At 43.9% G+C, this 22,757-nt stretch overlaps 1 protein-coding gene across 1 annotated transcript in view; it reads right to left on the minus strand.

Moving 5' to 3' along the window:
* Positions 1–22,757, minus strand: part of EEPD1 (endonuclease/exonuclease/phosphatase family domain containing 1) — a 114,478-nt gene that overhangs the window by 18,781 nt on the left and 72,940 nt on the right. The window lies entirely within an intron of this gene.

Here is a 22,757-nt window from a genome sequence, read left to right on the forward strand (position 1 = left end):
TGTTTCAGATGCGCTGCACCCTGGGTCGGCCCGGGATCAGCTGACCTGGCTTATCTGTGCAATGCCAGGAGGGTTCTGAGACCTGAGACCAACCGTGTTTTGTTTGTGGACCTTTGGACTTTTTTTTTTTCTTTCTACTCCTCCTCATTCCCAAAACAAATATTCTTTGCTCCTCCGATCCTGAGTGAGAAACGTAAATAGGAAAAGCAATCTAATTTCACTCGGTGGCCTATCCAGCCACCACCAAGCTCAGTGGTCCATTCGTCTTCCCATTCGTTCAGTTAACTTAAAACACGTGTGAGCTAGGTATGACGCTGTGTTACAGTGGGGCCCGCAGAGGTAGCTGGAGACAGACTATCAGGACTACCAGCAGGCATTTCAAAAGCAAATTCCAAATGGCCACCCTTATCCTGCTTCCTGGATGGTGGGGGAAGGGTATTTTTACTTGGAACCATCTGGGTCAAATTTCCAGATAAAGTTGCTTTGCTTTGAGTTGGTTGTGTTTGCTTGCTTTTCAGATTCTGGACGTGACTTCCCCTGGACAGGGAGCTTATACATGTGAACTGCCAGTTTTCCCTGATCACTCAGTGGCAACTACTGAAAACGCAGTATATTATGGATAAGGCAGCACAAGTGAGCACTCCTTAAAAAAGATACATGGGGCGCCTGAGCAGCTCAGTCGGTTAAGCATCTGACTTTAGCTCATGTCATGATCTCACAGTGAGTTCGAGCCCCATATCAGGCTCTTTGCTGACAGCTTGGAGCCTGGCGCCTGCTTCGGATTCTGTGTCTCCCTTTCTCTCTGCCCCTCCCCTGCTCATGCTGTCTCTCTCTCTCTTTCTCAAAAATAAACATTAAAAAAATTTTAAAAAAAGATAAATTACCATCATAAAATAAAGACGTCCCTGACTCAGACCATGCAAGGTCAAGAGACGGAACTTTCATTTGGATACTATAGGCATGGGAGCCAATGACAGAGACAACAGCTTTTGTAACGTTAATTGTAAGCAAGAGCTTATCTTTGCCAGCATCTTCAAGGGCAGAAATGCCACGGGCAATAATAGAATCGAGCACATCTACAGGTATCTGTAAATGATCCCATTTAGAGTGAAAGGAAAGAATGGTTAAAGTCATTTAAAAACGTCAGTGTACTCTAAAATACCCAAGCGAAAGCAAATTACATCTAAGTGTCAACTCAATATGAACCATGTTCGGCCTTCTAAGTATAACAAGCCTATTACAAAGTTTTCCTGGGATATTTATTTAGCCTTTAGAATGCTGATATTTTTTGAAGGGCGACGGGGCAGCCATGTACTCGGTTACGTTGCTTGGTTCTCCTCGGAGCTAAGTGCCTTAACGGTTATCAGTGGCTTTGATGGCCCTGGCACGCCTCTTTGCAGAGCAAGGGCTCTCACACACAATGTTAACACGGACGTAAAGCAAAGGCGAAAAGTCTTTCAACCCCCTCTCTGTCTCAGTCTGTCCAGAAGAGATCAAGTTTGCTCAGTGGCTCATGCCCAATGTTCCCAAAGAGTCAGGGCCCTCATAGAAGAAAGAAGTCCCTGTCTTAGGTCAATGCAAACACAGGCACGTATTCCTGAGGGGAGACAAGTACAATGTGGGACAGAGAGTGGGGTGTGGTAGGGGCTCTCCAGGGTGCTGAGCCCCTCTCACAATACTGCTACAGCACTGCCTCCAGGTCCTTCCCTACAGGGCCAGGAGTCCACGGAGGTCAGAGAGTCGGTCATTCTTTCTGCTCCTTGGGGGCTCACTGAGCAACTACCACTTTCCAATATTAAAGGAGAGAATTGGGCTTGTTTCCTTCTAGCTTGGCAAATTTCCTCAGTGGGCCACCTTCATGGGCTGGAAGAAGAGGAGGAGGAGCTTTGGGACCCTGCGTCTCGGTCTTCCCAAAGATAAAGTGTAGGCATGGGAGGAGATGATCATGTCCAAGGGCATTTCCAGCTCCAAAACCATATGATTCTGGAATTCTAGGAGGAGAGGGTGAGAAAAGAGGGAAAGACAGAGGGGAGAGGGGTGAAGGAAGTGTAAAGACGAGAGAGGAAGTACAAGATTCTCATGAACACTGCAAGTCCTCTCTCCCTCTTTCTCTGTGATAATTGTTGTATGAACTCCATGGAGAAGCTAATTGTGCGGATAAGACATTGGGTGAACTTTCCAAAGGCTTTTTTCTCCCAAACTATGAGAGTGGATTCCACTCTTCCAAAGAATGGCATCGGCTTTCTTTCATGTCTCCTAGGCTCCACCCAGAAGACCCCTTGAGTAAGAGCATACTTTTAACAGGTGGCGATTCTAATAGGTGAAGTGTGGCTAAATCCAACAATAGTAAGATATACAGGCGGCCAGTAACCTACAATCAGGTCAGCTTCTGAAACCTGTAAAAAAGTAAGAGCCAGAGGAGGAAGGAATGGGGAGGGCAAGGGACTAACATTTATTCAGTGCCAATTAGTTGGCAGACACTTTTCACGGATTATCACATTTAATCCTAATGATAACCCCGTGAGGCAGGTAATAATGCTCCCATTTGACACAAGAAACCAGGCCTCAGAAAGGTAGTGGCAAGGTCACTCACTGGCAGCAGGTGGGCCGGGTGGGACGGGCACCCGGATTTGGCCAGCTCTAACGCCGCAACGCACAGAGGAGAGAAAATTTAGGAAACCCAAACCTACCAACTGAGTCACGTGATGATGTGTGTGAGGATATGGACCACACACGTTCCAAATCTGGGGTTCTCTGGAACTAATCAGTGCCATCACCCATTCACCAGGGGTCCTGGGGACACCGCAGTTCTGGAGAGGTCACCACATCAGACCACAGCCTACCTCCTGGCAGCGACCAGGGAAGGGCGGGACATGCCCATTCCGGAACCTAGAGCCCAGCACTCTGAGCTTCGAAATAAAGCCCCTGCTCTGAAGCTCAGGCCCCATCCTTCCTTGTCTGGGGAGAGAGGCCATGAGCTCACAGCCCCCTCAGTGCTCTGCACAGGGGCCACTTCCAGATCGGCTCTGTGGACGCACTTTTTCCATGGAACCCGGAAGGAATTCTGGGCGACTGTTGGTCCTTGTTTAAACATTATCATGCTGAGGAAGATGGAAAGCAGAGACGTTTCCTCAGCCTCCACAAACAGCTAATCGTTAGCTGCTTTTACAGAGTCAGAGGAAGGGACACCCACATGTGCTCCTGTTGACAGAGCAGCTGCTGGTTCTGGTAACCTCTCCTCCATGTTCGCCCAGCTCACTTATCACGGGTTTCCTGAATGAGATGGTTAAAAATAACAAGGTTGGGGGGGGTGCCTGGGTGGCTTAGTCGGTTAAGCATCCAACCTCAGCTCAGGTCATGATCTCACGGTTTGTGGGTTCAAGCCCCGCACCAAGCTCTGTGCCTGGAGCCTGTCTTCGGATTCTGTGTCTCCCTCTTTCTCTGACCCTCCCCTGCTCATGCTCTTGTTTCTATCTCTCAAAAAATAAGTAAACATTTAAAAAAAAATTTTTAAATAATAAAAAATAACAAAGGGGGAAAAAGTCTTTCAAGGACAATCGAATCATTTTTCTGCAAAGGGAACTGCAAAATGGAGAGCAGAGAGAAGGGGAGATTTCATGAAGGCAGAAGTTAGGTTAGGAGGGGCGGAGCCACATGGGGCACAGGGATCCCACACTGCCACCATCCTCATTTTCCCTTGCTGTCGCCCTCCAGGGACATTTCCAAAGGTCCTTTTCTTCTCCAAAGGTCTTCAGATGTGAAGACTCTTCATCTCAGATGGGAGCGAAGACTGATAGTTCTGTGGCTGTTTTTTCTTCTTCTTCTCTTTCAATTGAGGCTTATGTCCGGATGTAAATGAACACAAGCTCATTACAGGATAATTTGTAGAGAAACATAGAAAAATTTAAGCAGAATACCACCGGGCAGGATGAGCACTGCCTACCTTTTGTGGATTTCCTTGGAGGCTACTTCCTGTGGAGTTCGTTACTGCGTCGGTCCATCTGTATAGACACACAGGGTTTTGCGTTCTGCTTTTTCTGCTTACCACTGTGCCACATAATTACAACCCCTTCTAAATTCACACCATGGGCCATCTGACATGCTATAATATGGACAGGGCATGCCATTCCGCAGCGGTGGGGGTTTTGTCAGTTGAAAGAAATTTCTGCTTTTTTGAGGCTCATTTCATTTCAGTATCAACATCTTAGTATCACCTAACAAAGTAGTAGTAAGACCAAATCTACCCTCACCTGCTCGAGATGATTGCATCCACAGGTTTAAATAAAAATCCTGAGTAAGTTAGCATTTAAGATTATAGGGGCGCCTGGGTGGCTTAGTTGGTTAAGCATCCGACTTCGGCTTGGGTCATGATTTTGCAGTTTGTAAGTTTGAGCCCCGCGTCGGGCTATGTGCTGACAGCTCAGAGCCTGGAACCCGCTTCGGATTTGGTGTCTCATCCTCTCTCTACCCCTCCCCCACTTGTGTTCTGTCTCTCTCAAAAATAAATATATGTAAAAAAAAATTTTTTTAATTATAATGTGTTCATTTTTGAAAATACATCAGGAGGTCTTTGTTTATTTAAATATGCATACCTGTGATTAACAGACAGGAGCACAGGGCCCTAGAGTGTGAAGGACCAAAGACATTAAACCCCTGAAATGTACAATCAGAAGGGAAGTGACGCTTTCTTTTTTTAACCCCCGATGTAAGAGATGAGAGTCTTTATAAATAGTTTCATTTCTTTCACGTCCAGATAAACAACTTTCTCCTTTATTTCTTCCCTCCAGCTTTGTTTTTTAATAAAATGTCTCTTTAGAGAATTTGTCCTGCTGTCCATCTCTCTGTTAGGACCCCCAGGTGTGCACAGAAGTTGGGGGGATTGCCAGGCCAGAACTCAGTGGGGTGCCTAATCCACTCTGGTGCCTTAAACTAACCTGTGATGTTAAGTGGGGTCATGTTTATTATTCAAGGGTGAGGTTAGGAACACAGACTCTAGAAAAAGCCTGCATATATCTAGACTGCGGATCTGCCACTTATCGAGTTTTGACTTTGGGCAAATGACTACTCACCCGCTCCACACCTCAGTTTCCCCATCTGTAAGAAAAGGATGCAAATTGTTCCTGCCTCACCGGTTTGCTATTTCCTAAAAATTTTTTTAACATTTATTCATTTTCGAGAGACAGAGAGAGAGAGACAGAGTGTGAGCTGGGTTGGGGCAGAGAGAGAGGCAGGCTCCAGGCTCTGAGCTGTCAGCACAGAGCCTGACAGGGGGCTTGAATCCACAAACTGCGAGATCATGACCTGAGCTGAAGTCGGACGCTTAACTGACGGAGCCAGCCAGGCGTCCCTGCTATTTCTAAAGCAGGCAGCACAGGGCTTGAAACACAGCAAGTCCTCTGTGTGTTCTTGTAGGGGCTGATCTACAAACTGGGCCACTCCATCATGACATGGCCGTGGAAAGGGGCTCCCCGCCTTCAACTTTGCACACACGATGGCACAATTCCCAAAGCACACCAGCTGAGGAAGTGAGCAGGGGCAGCGGCTGGGGCCAGAAGCCAACACATCACAAGCTGGGATGCAGCGACTCCTGAAATACAGCCCTGCAGATATGGACAGAAAGATGGGAAACTAGTTGCTAATATTCTTCTCTGCTGAGGAGGAGAGAGAAGCATGCAAGCATTTAATGGAAGTTAACAAGCGTTACCTGTGTGGGTATCCTGGGTCATGCTCTGGAGCTATAATGGTGAGCATTAGAAACGTGGTCCCCTGCCCTCCCTGAGCTTACAGTCTATGGATGGGGAAGGGTGATGTAAGCACACTTTAAAAAATAATTATATTAATGATACTTTTATTGAGGTCATTCTCGTGCCAAGTAGTTAACACACACGAATTAATTTCGTTCTCACAATAGCTTCCTAAGGTAGGTGTTATTATGATCCTCATTTGATGGATGAGAAAACAGAGGCACAGAGAGGCTAATTAACTTGCCCAAGATCACACAGCCAGGAAGAGGAAGTGCTAGCATTTGAACCCAGGCAGTCTGACTACAGAACCCATGTTCTGTGTACAGCCTTCTTCTGTCTCTGTCGACACAGCTATTCAAATAATCATCCAAACACAAAACTGTGGCTGAGACTTGGGCCACAAAGAACTGGTTCTAGGAGCCTGTGGCATCCATGATAGTGGCAGTGGGGGTGGGGGAAAGGGGGTTTTGACTTAGTCAGGGAAGGCTTCCCTGAAAAGATATTGCTTGAGCTCAGAACCCAAGGATGAGTCAGAGTTAACTGGGCAAAGAAGAGAGGAGAGCAAGCCAGAGAGCTGGAGAGCACATGCAAAGAGCCTGTGGTGGGACCGACATAAAGAATTTGTAGGACGGAAAGGTGAATGTGGCTACAGCACAGAAGGTGAGGGGCAGAATGGTGAAATGAGCTTAAAGGGATGTCAGAGGCCTGGCCATGCAGAGCTCTGCCTTCCCTGAAAGAAGTTTGTTCCTCCTATGAGCAATCCTAAAATCGATGGAGGGAACAAACAACACACCTGCATTTTTAAACAGCTGTAGAGCTGCACTGTAGAGTGTAGGCTGGAGGAGGGCCAGACCGGTTAGGTGGTCCGATATGCAGTAAGACACGGGGATGGCTTGACTAAAAGGAAAGCAAATCACAAGTTTGAAAGATAATCAAAAAAGAAGCATAACTTGGCTTTAAAAAAAACTGAAAACAGACGAATACGAGCATGCCAATGTTCACAGCAGCACCCTTCACAATAGCCAAAAGATAGAATCAACTCAAATGTCCGTCAACCAATGAGCAATAAACAAAATGTGCTATATCCATACATTAGTGGCCCACAAGAAAGGGATGACATATTAATACCGGCTACGACATGGACGAATCTCGAAAATATACTGAGTGAAAAAGCCAAACACAAAAGGCCCCATATTGTAGGAATCCCTTTATATGAAATGCCCTGAATTGGCAAATCCACAGAGATGGAAAGCAGACCAGTGGTGGCCAGGGGGTGAGAGAAAAAGGGTACCAGGTTTCCTTTCTGACGACGAAAATGTCTTGAGCCAGATAGGCACCATGGCTGCACAACACTGTGAACGCAGTAAGTGCCACCGGATGACACATTTTCAAATGAACTCTGCAATGGTTACTTTTTTGGTATGTGCATTTTATATCAATAAGAAAGAAAGTGGGGGCGCCTGCGTGGCTCAGTTGGTTGAGCGTCCAACTTCAGCTCAGGTCATGATCTTGCGGTTTATGAGTTCGAAACCTGCATCAGGCTCACTGCTGTCAGTGCAGAGCCCATTTTGGATCCTCTGTCCCCCCCTCTCTGTACTTCCCCTGCTTAAGCTCTTTCTCTCTCTGTCTCTCTGTCAAAAAAAAAAAAAAACACTTAAAACAATAATTAAGAAAGTGACTCGGACAATGGACTGGACGTTGAAAGTAAAGCTGAGGAACCACTCTGTTCATTCAACGCACCCCAGGCGCTACAGCAGGCTGCGGCTGTCCCGGCTGGCTGTCCCTCACGAGCCCTCCACCAGGGTGTCAGTCTACCCCACCCCCTGGAAGCCCCCTCTGCACAGGAACAACCCAGTGTTCCCACCACATGGCCACAGAGTACCTGGAATAGGAGACCACCACCCAGTAAATCCTGGAATAGAGGCTCTCTGAAGCTCAAAAAAGACATTTTTAGGGCAAATAAAATAAACACTTTGTCCCAAATTGGCACTAAACTTGTGAGTAATGATTGAAACCAATTATTCGAAGTGGAAAGCAGGTCTGAAAATAGCAATGGGTTTTAGAGGACTTTGCAGCTATTTCGGGAGAGTGCAGGAAAGCCGCGGGCACAGTGAAGGACCCCAAGTCAGGGCAGAAACGCTGGGGTGGCCCGGCCGGGGTTTGCTCTGAACATACCATTCCATACAGTCAACATTTTTACGTTGCTTGAGAAAACATGCCAAGGACGAAGGTTGAACACACAGTGTCATCCGGCACTTCCTAATGAAGGGCTGAACCGAAATGTCGCTGGGAAATGTCAACCACATGTGTGACAACGTTTTACTTCTAAGCAAAAAGGCACCTGCCCCACGCTTGTAAGGTGACAGTTACATTTCCTAAGACCAACCATGTTGGTTTAGCCAACTAGAGCTCTTCCTTTTCTAGAATCTTCTTCCTTCTTTGATATTTTCAGGTGAACAGGCTCAAAGAGTAAGATGGGTATCGACTGGGGAAACTGTTTCTAGACCCCAAAAAACCATCCCACAGTACAATGTATTAATAATGTATTAATGTATTAATAAGAGTATTTTTACTTCTGAGGTTTCAGATATGGCAACGGAAAGGGTAGGGACACGGAAGAGGAAGATGGAGGAGAGAAAAAGCCGAGACAAGAGAGTAGGAACCATTATTTAGGTACTTACGTTCAAAGAAAATAATCCAAAGAGAAGCAGAACAAAGCCGTGGTTTACACTAGCTCCCCATCCCTACCCTCCTATAGAACACCCATTTTTTTTTTTTTCAGTCCCAGAGAGAGATTTTCTCAGTCCATAAACACTGAGGACTCATTCACTCTTAGACCCACTCTAGGCTGCAAGCCTCCCGGCCCTTTCCTGTGGATTCCTGAGAAGAACCCAGAGTTATTTAGGAAAAGTTACATTAAACACAAAATTAGTTCTTATGGACCCTCAGGGAAAGAGCTCTGGTTGCCATTTTTCTTACCAAGCCCCAGCCTTCAGCTGTTCTCAATGGTGTTTATGCAACCTGCCATCCTTAGCAGCCATAATCATAATCATAAACATAAAGCCTTCAAAGCCGTGGGTGAAAGTATTCCTGATTCATGACTTATTTTACTTTGATCTGCATTATGCCAAATCCGACACTTTAAAACCATCATATTTCCTAAATTATTTCAGGCCCAACCACATAGATTTGATTGTTCTTTTCTGTGTGAGCAGAAAGGGACGGAGAGACCTGTGATTTTTCACTCCCAGGCACGTGATGGCAGCAAGAACTATAGATGGCGGTTCATGAAATACCATTCTCATTTGGGAGACTGTCCTGAGACTCATCACTTCGCAGTTTTCCATGCTAATGGGAGCAATGGCAAGCCAAATCCCCAACCTATCATTTAGTCAACCTCCCTTCCCGTTACATTTTTGCCCAGAGGCGCTTAAAAATAGCCGAACTGCAGGAGGTTAGTTTCACAGGCTTTACAGCTCCTTTCAAACTACTAGGAGTGGGTAGAATATAAGCAAACGGCATTGTGAAGTGTTACAAAAATCAAGGTGCACACCAGGCAGGGGCCACGTCCTAGACACCAGACCTGCGTCCTACGGGGCATGAAGAGAAGCCCATGGTAATGAGTTGTAGCCACAACAGCGCTTGTTACCAGACAGCACCCCACAGGGCAAACACCACCACTCTCTCTTTACACAAATTGCCTGATGTGACCCACGCCACGGCTGGAGATACGGGGAATGTGGGGCTGGAGGGATTAGGATCACTGAGAGGGCAAGGGGCTGAGCCAGGACCCAAATCCACGTTTACCTGACCCCATTGTGCCCTTCAGCTTCCTGCTGCAGCAAGTACAAGGAGAGGAGTCGTATGATCCACCTTGTGTTTTAGAAGGGTTATCTGGTAACCTTACAAATGAAGGACTGAAACAAAATTAAATTACAGAGGTCAAATCATCCTTTTATATATTTTTTAAAGATTTTTTTTTTTTGAGAGAGAGAGAAAGTGTGAGCAGGGAGGTCAGGGAGGGGCCGAGACAGAGAGGGAGAGAGAGAATCCCAAGCAAGCTCTGCACTGTCAGCATAGAGCCCAATGCAGGGCTTGATCTCACAAACTGTGAAATCATAAGCTGAGCCTAAGTCAAGAGTCGGATGCTTAACTGACTGAGCCACCCAGGGGACCCCATTCATATGTTTTAATTTTTCTGTCTGCTTCCAAGTTTTCTAGAAATCTCACTTTTCTAGCTGTAGTATAAATACTGATCAATTGACTTGAACTTTATCCAGATAGAAGATATGCAAGTGCACGCACACATACACATTGCATTTTTTCATAAATAAAAGCAAATTAAGTGCTGTTACTAAATAAAGTATTGAAAACAACATTAAAAAAATGTCCCTGCCACATCCTGAAATGAAGCCTAAAAATACATGTTACTTCTTCCCCTCGTATTTACAAATATAGACACACAAACTAAGTGCAGAACGAGGATGGCTGGGTAAGGAGAAATAAAATGAACAATCGATATGTAGCAATTTATTCTTCAACTAGAGGTTTCAGCCAGGGGGAGAGAGAGGAAGACAAATCCTCTGAGAAGATTAGCAGTAATACAAAACTACAGTGACACAATTTTGTAATCAACGTGGGGAAAGGCTTTAATCTCCCTCCGCTGCTCCCACCCTCCTCTCCAGAGCTGGTGCAAATGCTGAAAATTCAGGCAAAACAACAGACCTTGTCACTTTCCCTTCCAAGTTCAGCTCTTTGGTTTATAAATTCTGGGGATCTTGTTCTAGTCCTGGGTACTTCTGATTCCTGTGGAACCCTAGGGCTGGACACATCAGGAAGATGTTTTGGGTCTCAATAATGACACTACCAAGCCACTTAAATAAATCTGACTGGCTAGTGATGCAGGAAGCCACCAACAGATAACTAGGAAGGCAGGTAATTTTAGGATATTGCATTTATGGGGAGCTGCTTAGTTTTCTCTGGCTGTCTTCTTCGAAACTAGTTAATTCTGTCTGTGAAAACAGGTCTGCATTTCATGGACAGGAGTTAGGTAGGCAAGGAGTATAGCGCAGCAGAGTCAGAATGTGGAGGAGGAATCAAGTCTAGGATCTAGAAAGAGGTCTTGGATTGTGTTCACAAGGGATGTCAGTACACTTTTATGAAATTCTACCAAGAGAGATCAAAGTCTCTGAAAGCAGGTTGGATACTTTCCCAGAAGTCTGGAATCTTGCTCACCGTTTTAGTGCTCCTGAAGGTTAATAAAAAAAAATATTTTATCAACTGTAGGAATTACTCATTCTAAATGGGTAGTTAACAATCTGATAGATTTCTCCACTGAATTAATTCTGACAAAGCCTGCCTTAGTGACCAGCTCAATCAGGATATTTACACCCACTGAGAACACCAGGATAAATGTTTTTAGTGACTCAGCAAAACAGTTTTACCTGCCTGCCCTTCTGTTTCATTTAAAATGACACACTAACCCTAACTTTGATTCTGTTTCATTTAAGATGACAAACTAACCCTAACTTTGCTAAGTACACAGTCATGCTCTCAAGAAATGAATGAATGAATCGTTTGTGAAAAGCCTCAGAATTCTCTAAAGAAGTAAACTGAAATGGTACCAACTCAGTACCATTGTTAGCATTTCCTGATAACAGAAGCATTTGAGGGTGGACTAAATAAGACAGGAAATTGCATGTAAGTCCTGTCACATGGCTATGTGAATGTTTGTACAAGGTGGTGGCTGCATGCAACAATTTTGAAGGGAATGCAATAAGTTGAGCACATTTTCTCTTTGTTGAAAAGAAAATAGAGTCAAGAGATCAACAAGATCAGAGGGGAACGTGCTTAGGGTATACCAAAGGACAAACAGAGCCTCTCAAGTACTAAAAAAAATCCCAGAGCAAGCCTCTTCCCCTCTTCTAAGCCAAAAAATGGTCTAGGGTGGCAGTTTTTAGACGCTTTTGACTACAACCCAGAGCAATAAAGACATTTTTATATGGCAATCTGGTATATTCTATTTGTCTGTCTGCCAACTGTGTATGTATGCATTTGAATATGTATGTATCCATGTATCTGTCCATCTATCCATTCATCCATCCATCCACCCACTTACCACCCCACCCATTTGTATATGCATATAAGATAATGATGCCAAATGGAGGCCAATAAGAAAATGATGCCAAATAGTAATGTGAACCCACAGGAACAAATGAAGAAAACTGGAAATAGTAAATAATAAAGTTGATGGAGCTAATGCTATACATAGATACTTGTTCTCCTTTCTTCTCTCATCTTCTTTAAGAGACATAATAGTATATGAAGTAATGATTATAATAATGTACAGTTGGGTCTGTAGTGTAGTAGTTAGATGTAACATGTGTAGCAACAGCTCCAAAAGGGGAAAGAGGGAATACAGCTACATAGGAATAATGTTTTTATCTTTCACTGGAATTAAGTTAGTAGAAATCTGAAATAAGTATAAATCTGATAAATTAAGATTTATATGGCAAATTCAACAGCAACTACTAAGAAAATAACTCAAAATGCAGACTGAAAAAAATCATTATGGAAATTAAGATGCTACACTAGAAAATATGCACTTAATGAAAAATAAAGCAGTGAAAGAGGAAAGAAGGAACAAAAAGACATAAGGTATAGAAAATAAAAAGTAAGGGGCGCCTGGGTGGCTTAGTCGGTTAAGCGTCCGACTTTCGCTTAGGTCATGATCTCACGGCTCGTGGGTTCGAGCCCCGCGTCGGGCTCTGTGCTGACTGCCAGCTCAGAGCCTGGAGCCTGTTTCAGTCTGTGACTCCCTCTCTCTCTGACTCTCCCCTGCTCACGCTGTCTCTCTCTCTCTCCTAGAAATAAAAATATTAAAAAAAAAAAAAACTTTAAAAAAAAAAAGAAAAAGTAAAATGGGAGCTGTAAATATGATGGTATCAACAATAACATTAACTGTGAATGGATTAAATAAACCAATCAAATGGCAGAGACTATCAAATTGGGTAAAAATATCAAACTTATGCTGGGTACAGGAGATACACTTAAGATTCAAAGATACAAGTAGGTTGAAAGTAAAAAGATAGAAAAAGACACATGATGCAAACAGCAACCATAATGAAGTTGAAGTTGCTAAACTAATATTAGAAAAATAGACTTTAAAATGAAGGCTGTTACTAGAGATATTTGTTTTATATTAATGAAAGAATCATTCAATCAGAAAGACATAACCATATAAACGTATATGAACCAAAGAACAGAACCCCCAAATACAAGAGACAAAATCTGACAGAACTGAAGGAAGGAATAATAGTTGAGGACTTCAATACCCTACTTTCAATAATCGTTAGAACAATTAAACAGAAGATCAACAGAAAATAAAAGACTTTAGCAATAATATCAACCAAACAGACCTATAAACATTTACAGAACACTCAGCCAAACCACTGCAGATACACATTCTTCTCAAGTGTACATGGAACATTCTCCAGAAGAGGCCATAAAGCAAGTTTGATGCATTTAAAAGGACTGAAGTCGGGCACCTGGGTGGCTCAGTCAGTTAAGTGGCCAACTCTTGATTTCAGCTCAGATCATGATCTCATGGTTCATGGGTTTGAGCCCCGCGTTAAGATTCTCTCTCCCTCCTTCCCTCTCAGTCCCTCCCCGACTCATGCTCATGCCCTGTCTCAAAATAAATAAACATTTAAAAAAAGGAAAGAAAAAACAAAAGGACTGACATCAAGTAAAGTATGTTCTCTGACTGCAGTGGAATGGAATAAAATTAGAAGTCAATAGCTGAAAGAATTTTGGGAAATCCACAAATGAATGGAAATTAAGCAACACACTTGTAAATTACCAATGTGAAGAAAGAAGAAATCACAAGGGAAAATAAAAACTCTTTGAGATAAACAAAAATGAAGATGCAACATACCCAAACTTATGGGAGTAATCTAAAGCAGTGCTTAGAAGAAAAATTTATAGCTGCAGATGCGTATATTAGTAAGGAAGAAAGATCTCAAATCAATAGCCTAAGCTTCCATGTGCAGGCATTGGATGGGAGAAAAAGGAGCAAATCAAACCCAAAGCAAGGAGAAGGAAAGAAGTAAGAAAGATTACAGCAGAAATGAATGAAATACAAGATGAAACAGAGCAGAGAAAATAAAAAACGCAAGTTCTTTGAAAAGCACAATAAAAAATGAGAAACATTTAGCTAGAAAAAACTTTTAACCAAGGAGGTTAAAAAAGAGAGAGAAGACTCGGGATTTCACCCGAACGATTTCCTGCCTAAACTCTAGCTGCCCACACAAGGCGATCAGGGAAAAGCTAAACAGACGTGCATCTCGCCCATTGCTGGCTCCTTCTTTCCAGGGTTGACTGGCTCCGGTTTCTGCCTGCTTGTGGTGGCTCTTAGTGCTTTCAAATAGTTGTTTGCATTTTACCCAGAGTTTATCATTGTTATTTGAGGGAAGTTTATATCGATGTAAGCTATGCTGCCATTTCCAGAACTGAAGCCTCCAGATGCCCTCTTGAAGAGGAAAGAGGGCAGCTCAAGCAAAGAGTCTGCACAGGAAAATTAACATGGACACGCTACGTTAAATCATGGTCTGGATAAATGCACAAGACCAGTGCATCATGTATAAGCCATGAGAAGCGGCCAGCAAAACACTGTCTAGATGATAATACAATTCTTAGCAAAACAATGGAGAATGGTGATGTTTCAAGGTCCCCTCCACTTTGAAGCCTGAATGAAATCATCTTTCTGCTTTTGTTATAGGCCTTCTGTTGGCCTCTGCCTGAGCTCACAATCCATATGGATATGGTAAGATCTCTCCTCTTTTCCTCTATAAATACATAATCAATTAGGAGACTAAGAAACAATGAACTTAGAGCATGAAGCCAAAGTAATGGAACTATCCAGAAGAACGGCCCCAGGGACAACCCATCACAAGTAGAAGGCAGCAGTGGGTTCAGATGCACCTAGATAAGATGAGCTTTGGATACAATCTCTTTCCTTTCCCCCCTCCCAAATTCCTAGCATTGTATCTAAATGGCTTCAAAATGCCATGAAATATTTGTTAACATAAAAGCATTACATATTCATTACAAAAACAGAAACAGTTACACAGAAATTACCAAAAATGGTTAAGTGCCTATAAAATTTTTAAGTTCTATATCAAATCAGTTCATAAGTGGTTTTTTTTTTTTTTTAAGAAGGTTTAAATAAAATGCTTTGGGTTAGAAGCTGGCTAGGGTAAGCTAAGATTTATTAGATGAGTTGAATGGGAGGCCAGTCTACTAAGGGTTCAGAGAGCTGAGGAAGGCTGAAGGCTGAAAGTGCAGGGGGAGAATTTACATTCAACGAAACTACCAGTACAGGAAAGAAGAGAAATAGGACAGTAGCAAAGAGGAAAGTAGGACAAATAAGGACACATTTCAGGTTTGGGGACCTGCTACCACAGACTTTTTAACCCCTCCCTTCCCACTAAGCATTCAACTGCCATTGATTATTTATAATTAGAAAGCATGATAGAACATGCTTACTATTTTCCGTTTTTATGGATCATTTCCTTAAGAAATGCTTCTGCGAATGGGATCACTGGCGCATCTCAGGGCAGGGGCATCTTGAAGGCTGATAAAATACACTGCCCAAGAACTTACAGAAGGACAGTACCTCTTCACCACCCCTCCCCAGCAATGAATGGGGACACTGGTTTTATCAGAACTTTCAACATCTTTTTTTTTTTTTTAATGTTTTATTTATTTCTGAGAGAGAGAGAGCAGGGGAGGGTCAAAGAGGGAGACACAGAATCTGAAGCAGGCTCCAGGCTCTGAGCTGTCAGCACAGAGCCCAACATGGGGCTCAAACCCATGAACTGTGAGATCATGACCTGAGCCGAAGTTGGACGCTTAACCGACTGAGCCACCCAGGCGCCCAGCATGTTCAACATCTTATAGCATTGCTTAAAATACTTTGCTAATGTAATAAATGCGAAAGAATCTCTTGTTTAATTTGCATATCTTTGATAGCTAATAAAGCTAAAGGGGATGTAAGAATCTTATTTAGGACTCTACTTTTTGCTCACTCCATATGAAAGCTTTTCATAAAGAGAGAAAGGTAGTGGGAGTCCCTAAATATACATGGTATCTCGTGATTCTAAAAAAGTAAGGAGAAAATACATCTCTCTCTCTCTTTTTTTTTTTAATGAACTGTGAAGCCTGGCCCATAATTCACTAAGATGCTCTATTTTCTGGCAGCTAAGGTGCCTGGGGGACCCCAGCCAACAGCCCTTTGCAGAATGGGGGTGGGGCCCAAGTGTGCAGTATTTGAAGCGGAGCTGGTGAGGGGGTGGTTATGGCGGCCGGGTGGTGGGCCTGAGCCAGACTCCACGTGGCAAACAGGAGCAGCCAGAGCTTCCCAGGGGCCTCCGTTTCTGCTTCCTAGCTCCTCAAGGAAGGTAAAAAGCTTCCTGTTGGAAGGGATTTGGCCAGAAACATGATTACAGTGAGTTTAATCATGCTTAGACACTGATCTGGCTCAATCCACTTAAAAAACAACAACAACAAGAACAACAACTAACAGATAAATGAATGGGGACCATTCAAGATGGCATTCAAATTAAGCTCGGGCTACATGAACGACCAGGCATGGGATAAAAAATAAACCCAGGGAGCTGAAGAATCTCATTCTGATATTTTTAAATGAAGACAGAGTGCTATTTTTTAAAAGGTATTTTTAAGTAGACTTTACGTGAAGATTCCTGAAGCTATTTGTGGTGGCTCTGAGCCTGAATGAAGGGGGTGTCTGCTGCATGTTCTCCACAGCCTCCTTGGCAGGCCCTTGGGCCCCCACAGACCTCACACCACTGTGAGTTCCTCCACTCTTAGATGCTGCCCTGATACTGTCCACATCCGGAGCGCCGAACCTCCAGCCGCCTCCTCCTCCAACCCCCAGGCCACATTCTCAGTTTCCCCGCTGGACCACGGTGTCTTTGGGGCAGACAAACCTTAGATGCTTGTGTCTGCTTTACTACAAGTCATGCTGTTGAAAGACCCGAGTCTCAGCTCTCCATCACCTGGCCAGGGACTGAGCTTCTGCTCCCATTCCTGGGATATGCAGAGATAGAAGCTTCCACAAAGCCTGCTAAAGCTAACGTCCAGATTAAAGGAGATCACGGGAGATAGGCAGTGGCTGGGAGGGAGCTCTGGAATGAAGTCCCCTCCGCCGGCGTCCACTCTTGGTTCCGTAACACAACAGCTATGGGCCCTGAGCCAGGGGGACACTTCAGCTCCTTCGGTCTCCATGGCCTATCTGCAACAGGACAGGGTTAGAGTCCACGGTTTGAACAGCCTCTCTCAGCCCTGGCATTGTGAGATACTATATATGTCATTCAAATGCATTTATAGAACTTTATCCTCCTTGGTATGCAGGCACAATGGTAAGTACTCAATTGTTGCACAAACTAAATTAACTGGAAGTCCTAATCACAGCAAAAAAAAAAAAAAACACCACTCTGAAAGCATGGAATGGCCCAGCTAGAGCTTATGTATATACCTGTGTGTGTGTTCAGAAAACACCAGCACCAATTAAAGATCAAAGCATTTAGCATCCTTAGGTCGTCCATACACATCAATGTGACTATTATTTGCCTCCTATTTCCTTCTGAAAATTCCCAGGAAGCAACTAACTCCGAATTCCAATGTTGCCCACCACTAAGGTTCAGCTGCAAAAGTCCCTGACCACCATATGCAATATCAAGTTCAATTTTTCTGGACTCAGTCTTTGCTAGTGAACTGTAGGCACTGCATCTCACATGTGAGGTACCAAAAGAGGCCCAGGGGATCATCTGTTGCACCTGTAGGAAAACTAGACTCAGAGTTGGGCTGCAAAGCTGAGATTCTATGAAAAACATCCAGCAGCAGGCATGAAGACGGGCAGGCATTTTGTCCTTGTCAGTTTGGCAAACAGTATGAGGGCAGGGGTAAGAACTACTTTTTTTTAACACCCTCTGAGGCCATCAGCTCAGTCTCAAGTTGGGCTTCTCCAAAATGGAGGAGAAAGAGGTATCAGTAATGATGACGATGATGATGATGACGATGATGATGATGACGATGATGATGATGATGATGACAATGAAAGCAGGGATAGTATCAGTAGCTGGACAGCATTAGCTACCATTGCTCGGGGCTTACTCTCTACAACATCTCTTTTATCTCATACATCGTCTCATTTAATTCTGATAAAAAAATCCCAGTGAGGTAGGTCTTACTGTGACCTCCCCTCATGTTAAAAAGGAAACAAGTCTGAGCAGTAACTTGCCCAAGAGATCCCTTAGCTAGTACGCATCAGAGCTGGATTCAACCCCAGTCTTTGGACCCTCAGAGCCAGGGTTCCAGAAGACACAGCATGGACTCAGTCAGCTTGTGATTAATGGCTGAGTCATGGCCTGTGGAGGCTAGGGCAGGGTACCACAGGCAATGGCCATGAGCTGGGTGGCCTGAGCCTCACACGGGCGGCTTTTCAGGCCGATTTGCACCCTGGGTTGCGTCGGCGGGTGCTCTGCCTTCTGACCCATCTAGCAAGAGGCTGAGTCCAGCCAGAGCAAACGGCCAAGCTATTGTTCGCAGCTTTGCAGGAAGCTGTTTGAAAGGGTCATTGAAAAATGATCTTACTAAATCAAGCTGTACCAATATTTTTATTTCCTTTCATGCAATGCTACATTTAAAGGCATTAGATGGGCCTGTTTATAGAGCCTGGGAAACAAGTCTGTGTGCCTTAAGTTCAGAAAAACAAAAGCATCCCACACTTAGAGCAAAGAAAGCAGAGAGAACGGAATGGTGTGCATCCTTCTCAGGGCAAGTCCTTGCTCTTGGCACCTGATAGATGCCAGACAACAAAGTCCATCCAAATCTGAAACGTTTTATCAGAGAAATGTCACATGTCCTGACATTTATGCATATTAAATAATCTTCCCATGGTTCCAAAGTTTTTTAAGACAAGAAATTGGTAGAGACACTTAGCTTATTTAATTGCATGGTTTGTAGATTTTTTTTTTTTAAGTTTAAGTTCATTTTTAAGTTTTAAGTTTATTTATTTTTGAGAGAGACAGAAACCATGTGAGTGGGGAAGGGGCAGAGAGAGAGGGGGAGAGGATCCCAGGCAGGCTCTGCGCTGTCAGCACAGAGCCTGATGCAGGGTTCGAACACATGAAATTGTGAGATCATGACCTGAGCTGAAATCAGGAGCCAGACACTCAACCGATTGAGCCACCCAGGTGCCCCAATAGCTTATTTTCTAAATAAACGACTATCCAGGAAATGGCTTAATGTGGCATCTGCAGAGAAGAGAAATCCAGAGACCTTATCCTACCAGGGGCCCCCAACATCCACTCTACTCTATTGCACTTCACTTAAGACAAATAGTATTAGAAGAGGCAAAAACTCGAAGTCTGCTGATCTGTGTGCGAGGGTCACTGGCCATGAACTCAGCATCACTTCTCCCCCAGAAAGTGTGTTTTAATGGTGAGTAGGGTACATGAAACACAGAGGCCTCGAAACCCACCAGGAAGCAAAGAAAATATTAGAAAACAGGATATGAAAAAAAGAATTTCCCCTCTTCACAATCTGATCAGGGATCAACAGAGAAAATAAAACCCAGAGTCTTAGAGCGGGAGGGAACCAGAGAGCTCAGTTTTATGTATTAAGGGGGCTCCGAGGAACGCCCTCTGCCAGGTCCAGCAGCCAAACAGGGGTGAGGCTGGGAGGGAACCTCCGCTCTCCCATAACAGAGCCTCCCCTGAGCTGGCCCTGTGCACTGCGGAAGCCAGGAAAGCCTTGGCACTTTTACAGCGGACAAGCTCTCCACCTAAAACCAGGGGAAGCAGAAGTCAGGCAAATAGTTGGTCATTTGAAACTAAAATACTAAGACCATAATGCCTAATATTAGGGAGAAAAAGCACTAGAAACCTGCCTAGGAGATTCCAAAACATGCTGCTTCTCTTCAGCCTTTATATTATGTTTTACATAATATGATTATTTTACTGATCATATAGAACCTGCAAGTACCTGTCAGGGAAATGATTCATCAATAGCTTATATTATATAAGAGAAAGGCACTCAGGTAACGGGTCCTCATTCTTGGGACTGTGTCCGGAAGTGACTAGTTCCACCATTGCAGGATCTCAGGAGTTTGGTAACTGCAAACCCCAAAAGCCGATTGCCAGCAGTGAGGATAGTCAAAGAGGTTTGAGGCTTGTAGGATGTGTGTCTCACTGAGGCCTTTCTGGCGCTACCTATTAAATTAAATAAGATGGGGCTCCTGGGTGGCTCAGTTGGTTAAGCATTTGACTTCAGCTCAGGTCATGATCCCAGGGTTGGTGGGTTCAAGCCTCACGTTGGGCTCTATGCTGACAGCTCAGAGCCTGGAGCCTGCTTCCGATTCTGTGTCCCCCCACCTCACCCCTCCCCTGCTCACACTCTCTCTCTCTCTCTCTCAAAAAAGAAACACTTAAAAAATTAAAATAAATAAACTAAATAAGACTATTTTCTAAATGAAAGGAAGAAGCAGGAAAACTAAAGATAAAGCCCAGAAAATAGAATAGTTGATGTTCACTTCTCTTTTGGCGTAAAAAATTAAAAAAAAAAAAAGAGCTTAATTGGCCACAAAAGCAAAAATCTGACACCTCAGAAATTCTCTATTCAGATGGACTAGTCAATAGCAGAGATGGTGATAATAAATGATACTTCCCAGGACAGCTTCTTGGACTTCGGTGCACACAACTCAATGCGTCTTATTCGAATGCAGACTGATTCTGGGGGCACTGGGTGGCTCAGTGAAGTGTCCGACTCCTGATTTCGGTTCAGTTCATGATATCATAGCCCCATGGCGGGCTCCACACTGATAGCATAGAACCTGCTTGGGATTCTCTCTCCTCTCTCTGCCCCTCACCCTGCTCTCACATACTCTCTCTCTCTCAAAAGAAATAAATAAACATTAAAAAAAAAAAAGAAGAAGACGAATTCAGACTGATTCCGGGTTTGGAGGCTAAGATTCTGCCTTTCTGCCTATGGATCGCACTTGGGGAGTAGCAAAGCCCTACAGCTTACTAAGAACTTTCTCAGTGGCTCTTTAACTGATCCAGGTGGATGAGAATCCATATGTCACGAGGCTCTTTGGGAGCATATCTTATTCAGCATATGAACTTGCTGCACAAAGTGGTACTATGACAGGTAATATACCATGTGTCACTCAAAATGCCATTGACTACCAAGCTCTTGTCAACTGGTTGCTTCTGTACTTTTCCCAAAATGTTTCCTACTTGGGGGCACCTGGGTAGCTCAGTCAGTTAAGCATTCCACTTTGGCTCAGGTCATGATCTCATGGTTTGTGGGTTTAAGCCCCACATGGGACTCAGTGCTGACAGCTCAGAGCCCAGATCCTGCTTTGGATTCTGTGCCTTCCTCTCTCTGCCCTCCTGGGCTGGCACTCTCCTTCTCTCTCAAAATTAAACAAACTTACAATGTTTCTTTCCTACTTGTCTGGCACATAGAAAGCTCAACAGAGGCCTGTAGTATAAATATGAATGAACAAACGAACAAAGGAAAGAAGGAAGGAGGAAGCTGAGCAAGTGAACTTGACTCCCACCTGGCCTCTGTGGATATTTGGCCCACCTTGTAAATCTTCCTACTTGTCATGTATGGAGATAGGGGAACAATTCAAAACCATCATCAGACTTGCTGAGAAACAGGGAGGAGGAAGAGAAGATGGGGATAGCACACGTAGCCACTAACTTTTGGGAATCACTGTGTGCCAGCCACAGTTACGTCCTTTACATCAACTTAACTTCATCTTCTCAAAACCTCTGTGAACTGGGGTATATAAAGATTTCCACTTTATAGACTGGGAAACTGATGCACACAGAGGGTAACTAACCCAAGATATCCCAGTGAGGAAGGAAGAGACAGGCTTTGAGCTCAGGCTGCTTAAGCCCCACATTATACACCCCACTCCACAGTGGCCTCAACACTTAACCCTCAGGGCAGCACGGATGCTCCCCACAGCAAGCCCTGCCCCCTTCTCTGCTAGATTCCACAAGTAGTTAGCACCCCAGATTGGCTTGCCTGTGCAGCTTCTCCAAACTGAATATTAACACAGAGTTAAATGCCTAACTGTTGCCTGTGTTTTTATTATACTGACGCACCTTAGCACATGGACTCCATACGTTTACGAGCTTTGTCTGATGGCTTCTGCAGTTTTTCTAATTGAAGAGTAAAACAAACAACCAAACAAAAAACTGTAGAGAATACTGAGAAGAAAACTGCTTTTGGAGAGAGAACTTTTTCAAGGTTTCAAGAACATACAGTCTTCATAAATTCTTTCACCCAGAAGGGCCAACCGTCTGCACTCTGCCCCATTTTCTTTATCATTTATGCTTGCTCTTTTTCCTTCTGGATCACATATGCATACATAGATCTCCACTGTTTTTTCTGAATCATTGGAGAGTAATTTATAAACAGCATGCCCCTTGATTCCTAAATACACCAGTGTATAATTTCTACGAATAAGTCCATTCTCGTACACGTGCCAGTCATCGACTCCAGGAAAAGTTCACGTTGCTATAATACTTTAATCTAATCTGCAGTGCGCATCCAACATTGTCATTTGGCCCAAGGCTGACTTTTAGAGCTAGACCTCATATGTTTTAATGGCTGGATGTCTATTAAGAATTAATACACGTAATTAAGAATTAATATGAGTCGAGTGCTTTGGCATTTAGAAAGCACTTCCACTACACTAACTCATTTGGTTCTCATGTTGCCTCTCTGAGGTCAGGCAGGCAGCATTATCCTCATTTTACCTGTGATGAGAATGAGCCTGAAGGAACATCACGTTCAGAGCTAGATCCCACACCCCTCCCCTCACATCACTGCTTGGTGCTATCTCCTATATAAATCCTATAAATACAATAATATTTCTTGACTGTTTATATCTCTAACCACATGCTCTTATGT

The sequence above is a fragment of the Crocuta crocuta genome, unplaced genomic scaffold, assembly GCF_008692635.1.
Source record: "Crocuta crocuta isolate KB4526 unplaced genomic scaffold, BGI_CrCroc_1.0 scaffold197, whole genome shotgun sequence".
Lineage (NCBI taxonomy): Eukaryota > Metazoa > Chordata > Mammalia > Carnivora > Hyaenidae > Crocuta > Crocuta crocuta.